The sequence below is a fragment of the Myotis brandtii genome, unplaced genomic scaffold, assembly GCF_000412655.1.
Source record: "Myotis brandtii unplaced genomic scaffold, ASM41265v1 scaffold208, whole genome shotgun sequence".
Lineage (NCBI taxonomy): Eukaryota > Metazoa > Chordata > Mammalia > Chiroptera > Vespertilionidae > Myotis > Myotis brandtii.
In genome coordinates this window covers 1,623,125-1,629,124 of record NW_005357764.1, presented here as the reverse complement: position 1 = coordinate 1,629,124, position 6,000 = coordinate 1,623,125, and positions in this window count along the sequence as shown.

Genomic DNA, 6,000 nt, shown 5'->3' with positions numbered 1-6,000 from the left:
GCCGTCCGCTTTGAGGCCACGGAAAGGGGCGGTGTCTGAGGCCACGCCCAAGGAAAGCCCCTCCCACCGGCGGCCTCTCCCGCCACGGGAAGCCCCACCCAGTCCTTCGCCTCGCCCAATCACGAAGCCCGATCACGCTTCGAGCGGAAAGCACGGCCCACCCAAGTCCCTTCCGTGGGGCGGGGTCTTGGCTTCGCGAAGCCGCTCGCCCAGCCGCTAGCGCCTCCTGCTGGCCGAGTGAAAAGAAAGCAACCTTCGGAGACAATGGTCTCTGAACATTAATTTCCTCCTCGGAAAAATGGGACCATAATTCCCGCTTCGCAGGGCCGCAGTGAGGACAGGCATTGTTTGGGGTAAGGCTCAGACATCGGCGGCTCCAGAATTTCTAAATCGGAGGGATTTGGTGGGGAGCACATATCGTAGCGGAGTTAGTAGAGGGGGGAACAGGGGAACTTGAAGCTAGGTTTGGAGAACACGGACTCTACGAAGGCAGAAAATAATGGCAGGAGCGGACGGAGACGGAGGGGACCCTGGGCTGGCCTGAGCCTGACCTGTGCCCCTGCCCTCACTCCCTCCCCCTGACCCCGGGGCAGTCAGCAGCCCGCTGCCCGGCGACCATGGCTCAGCGTGGACACCGTGCTGTTGAGATGGGCTGTATCCTGGTACCAAGAACAGGCAGCACCTCCGCTGGGAGTGGAGTGTCAGAGTCCCCACTTTGCCGCCCTCCCGCCACGCACCTCCCAGCGCAGGTGTAGGGGGAATTAAGCCGGACAGGAGGGTGCGGGCGAATGAACAGGCGCCCATCCCTTAGCTGCTTTTAGTACATGGCTGTTCTCCCTCCTCCACCATCCTCACATTCCCCTCTTCTGCCTCATGCCCCTCACTGCACAAACTGCTCTAAGAGCCTCGTGTTTAAAATCCTCACTTGAGCCCTAGCTGGTTTGGCTCAGTGGATAGAGTGTCGGCCGCCTGAAGGGTCCCGGGTTCCATTCTGGTCAAGGGCATGTACCTTGGTTGTGGGCACATCCCCAGCGGTAGGCAGCTGATCGATGTTTCTCTCTCATCAATGTTTCTAACTCTCTATCCCTCTCCCTTCCTCTCTGTAAAAACACCAATAAAATATATTTTTAAAAAATAAAATAAAATCCTCGCTTGACCCCACCTCCCTCTCCAGCTATGGCTCTTTTATTCTCTCCTTGAGAGTGAAATTCCTTGAAGGAATTATCTGTGGTCCTGTCTCTACTTGTTTTCCTTCCGTTCTCTCTTGAACCCACTCCAGGCAGGCTCTTGTCCCTCCAGTCCTCTTCTCAAGGTCTCCAATGACCTAGGCCCGCCGTGGTCGGCAAACTGCGGCTCTCGAGCCACATGAGGCTCTTTGGCCCCTTGAGTGTGGCTCTTCCTAAGCCTTAGGAGTACCCTAATTAAGTTAATAACAATGTACCTACCTATATAGTTTAAGTTTAAAAAATTTGGCTCTCAAAAGACATTTCAATCGTTGGCTGTTGATATTTGGCTCTGTTGACTAATGAGTTTGCTGACCACTGACCTAGGGTTATCAAACCCACGGCTTTCTCAGCCTGCCTCTGCCTCTGCCTCTGCCTGGGAGCACTGCTGGCACACTGCCTCTTGCCCCACTGCTGTTCTCTCCACCTCCTTTGGAGGCTCCGCATCTGCCTCCCAACCTGACCATCAGTCTTCCTCCTCTACACTAACTCTCTCAAACCCCATCCCGTCCTGTGGCTTTCAATAACGCCGACATGCCAAGGACTCCCAAGTTGTATGTCCAGCCCTGACTTCCCCCCATGAACTCCAGACTCTACTACCCAACTCCCCATCTAATCTCTACTTGGATGCCTCCTACATATCTCAAATCATGTCCCAATTTAAACTAGTGATGTTCTCACCTCCCTACTCCTTCCCCGTCTCAGTAAATGGCACCACCACTCATCTGCCCGACCCAATAAAAACTACGAGGGTATTCTTCCTTTCCCTTCTCTGCACTGCTCGAGACTCTGCACATTCCACCTGCAGAATGTGTTCCACATCTAGTCACTACGGCCACTAGTGTTGTTGCCACATGCCTCGTGTCTGGAAACCTTAATAGTCTCCTCACAGTCTCCCTGCTTCTACCCTTGCTCACTCCAGAATTTTCTCCTCCCAGCAGCCAAAGTGATATTTTTAAAGCAGAAATCATACCACATCACACTCTGCTTTTAGCATCCCTAAAACATTGCACCTAAAATAAAACTGAAATCCTTAAAAGGCACATGACACTAATAAACTGATTCCACCTCCCACTACTTTTTTCCTTGCTCACTTCACTCCAGCCACGGTGGCCTCCTCATTGTTCCTCCATCATGTCAAGCATCTTCCTGCCTGAGGGCCTTCTGCTTGGAACACGTTCCCCCAGGTATCTACTAAACAACAGGCTCTCTTTCTTTGTTTAGGTCTCTCTGCTCAAATGTTGCCTTGCGGAGCCTTCCCTGATCACAGTCTAAAACAGCACCCCCTGACACCTCACCTGCATCACACACTAGTCCCTTATCCTGCTTTATTCCCCCCATGGCACTTACTACCATCCGACATTATATTCAGTGTTTTTTCATTGCCCTTTGTTCCCATTCGAATGTCATTCCAGTGAGAGCAGAGGCTCGTCTGTCTTGTCCACCGTTTCCCCAGTGCCTGTACACAGTGTGAACGAAGGAAAGATGGGGAGAGTGAAACAGCAAATACGCAGAGGAAGAGAGGGCAGCCTGGGGGTCCAGCAGTCCTCCAGCAGAGAGGACACTGGCTTCCAGTTCCTTGGACCTCTTGTGCAAGCTCAGGCCTAGGTAAAGCCATCAGAGCTCCTGGCAGAGGCAGCCCATGGGTAACAGGCCCTGGCCTAGGACACAGTGCCCCCTGGTGACCAGGACACTTGTGACTCCAAGGCAAGGCCCTGAAGTCCTGAAGGTTTCCAAAGACTTTCTGTTCCAATCTGGTTGGAACCTCAGAGCAATTGCCATGAAACAAAGAGGCTTAGATTTAAAAAATAAAAAAATTATATTTTTATTAATTTCAGAAGAGAGATAGAGAGAGAGACATCAATGATGAGAGAGAATCATTGATTGGCTCCCTCCTGCACGCCTTCACTGGGGATCGAGCCTGCAACACAGGCATGTGCCTTGACCAGGAATCGAACCAGGACCTGGTTCATAGGTCGACGCTCACTGAGCTACACCAGCCAGGCGAGGCTAGGATTTTTTTTTTTAATTGATTTCAGAGAAAGAGAAAGAAACACCACTGGGTTGCAACCTGGGTTGTGCCCTGACTGGGAATCAAACCCGTGACCCTTCGGTGCATGGGACGACACTCCAACCAACTGAGCCAGGGCAAGAGGCTTAGATTTTTAATAAAGAAAAGCATGCCAGACTGGGTACTCAGAAACCTGGGTTCTAGTTCTGGCCATGTCCGACTCTCTGGGTAACCTCCAGTGTGAACTGAGATTTGCTCAGCTAGCAAGGGGTGGCTTGCACTGTGGGGTGAAGGGGTCCCTACTGCAGCCACCCTTTCGAGGAGCCTCCTCTCCGCTGCTCTATTGCCGGCAACCTGATTGTTCATGAAAAGATGTCATCAGGAGTGTCCGTAAGTGGGGCCAAAATCTGCCCCCAAATCATGACTTCAACATTTTTCCAGGCTTTGACCTCTGTGGCCACGGACACCCTGGGAGAGCACTGCACAGAACACACACGTCATCCCTCAACCTCCCTTCACACATGACATTTCGAGATGCATTTATTAAATATATTTTTATTGGTTTCAGAGAGGAAGGGAGAGGGAGAGATAGAAACATCAATGATGAGAGAGAATCATTGATTGGCTGCCTACTGCACGCCCCCCGCCCCATGGCATGGGCATCTTTTAAGGGCTCCCAGGTGATTCTGTGTGCACCCACGGTTGAGCTACACTGTGTCTGAGGTCAGAGCTCCAAGCAGAACTCAGGCAGAGGAGGAGGGGAACCAAGTGAAGGAGGGCTGTCAAGTACTGCTGAGAAGTTGGGAGAGTCCAGGTCACAAAGGGAGCCCAGGTTGCTTTTGTTTGGGGGAACAAGGAGGTTGGTGAGCGGATAAAAGCGATGTTATGGAGTAGTGGGCACCACTGGGAGATGAGTAGGTGGAAGGGAGAATGGGAGGTGAGAAAATGGAGATGAGAGGACTCAACAACTCTTTTGAGGACTTTCTCTGTGAAGAGGAACAGAGAAGTGGGGAGATGCTGAAGGAGAATTCAAGTTCAAGGGAAAGTTTCTTTTATGGTTGTGAAGTTATAGAGCATGTTGGTGTGGCTGGAAATGATCATGATGACAACGATGGAATTAATGGGTGGAAGAGAGAGGGGACAGCTCCGTTTGCTGAGCTGGGAGGTGAAAGGAGCTGGGGTCGGAGCACAGATGTCTTGGGAACAGGATACTTCTGTCATAGTCCATGAAGGAGATGGTGCAGATGCTGGTGCACTTGTAGGTGAGGTGGTGGGAGGTGGGGGGTATTCACCTATTTTTTTTTAATATTCTAAATAGACATTTTATTTTGTTAATTATTTTTTATTTTTCAATTGCAGTTGACATTCAGTATTATACTAGTTTCAGGTGTGTGAATGGACAGGGATGAAGGGGAGATGTGAAGGTCTTGAGGAGGAGAAAAGCAGCTACTCTGGGATGCAGGATCTCTGAGCAGCACGGAGAGCCTGCCTATGTGAGGTTTGAGACCACTCTGGTAAAAACAATGCAATCAGCCTGGTTGCATGAATTTCTCTGGCCGTGGGCAGCTGCCAGGCATAGAAGAAAGTTGGGCCACCCAAGGTCCGGCTTTGCTGGACAAAGATGGAAGGAGAGAGGAGTGGGAGGGGGTGACTCCATTGGTGGAGCACAGAATCTAAGTGGGACAAGGATAGAGTAGTGGACAGCAGCCATGCCCATAGTCAGAGGTCACTGCAGCTCCGGGCAGTGGGGAGGAGCCGCACGTGCCATGCTAGAGGAAGTGGGCCGGAAGGAGAGAAGGAGGTGGTCAGAGGCAGATGCTTGGAAGTAAGATTGTGTCACTGTGACGTGACAATGGAGAGTTACTGTCATGAAGACAAAGCTTTCGATGTGCCAAGGGTGTTGGCAGCTGAGGCAGAGTTGTGGTCAGGAGGCCAGGTCCTCAGGGGCAGGATGCTTGTGTACATGAGGCCCCAGGGTTGGTGACAGGAAGTAGCATGAGGGGAGGACAATAAGGAAGGCACTGAAGTCTTTAGGAGACGTGTTTAAATCCCTCTGATCGGAGGCTCTTTGAACACAGCAATGTTCCCAGTGCCTGGCCCAGAGTAGGCGAGTGGTAAAACATGCAGCAAAGGATTAATGAGTGTATGCCTGATGTGTAATTTGATCTTTAGCCTTGACAGTTGAGGAAACTGAGGCCAGGGTTCTAGAGTGTCTGAGCACTTTTGCTTCTCAGCAGGAGCAGGGTTTTGGGGTGTGCACACATGATGAAGTCCCTGCCACCCACCCCTCCTGCCACCCCCATCACCTTCTCCCCAGCTCCGACTTCCCAGTCTCCAGTTGGGCTCCCTCAGATTTGGCCTCCAGGCTGCTCCTTCCATAGTCCGATTGTTCCTCCACTGAGAATGAGACCAAGATCATTGCAGACCAAGATCAGGCTTCTCAGGCTCAGCCACTTACTCCCTCTTTGCCCCTTAAGCGTCTGTATACACACTTTTCCCTTCCTCTCTGTGCCCACTGTGCCCGCCCTTGGCCTGGAAGTCCTGGGGCTCCCTGCCCGCCCGGTGCAGCCCTCCCTGCCCTTCACACGCCTCACTTCTCTGCCCGACTGTCCGCCCCTACTGCACATGGAGCCATAATTACCTGCACCCTGCCCACCTGCTGGCTTGGACTTGCAACCACTGGTAGCAGAGGTCAGGTCCAGGTCATCCATGTCCCTAGAACCCAGCAGAGGGCACTGGTGTCTGCTGCAAAGCATGTGAGGGAGG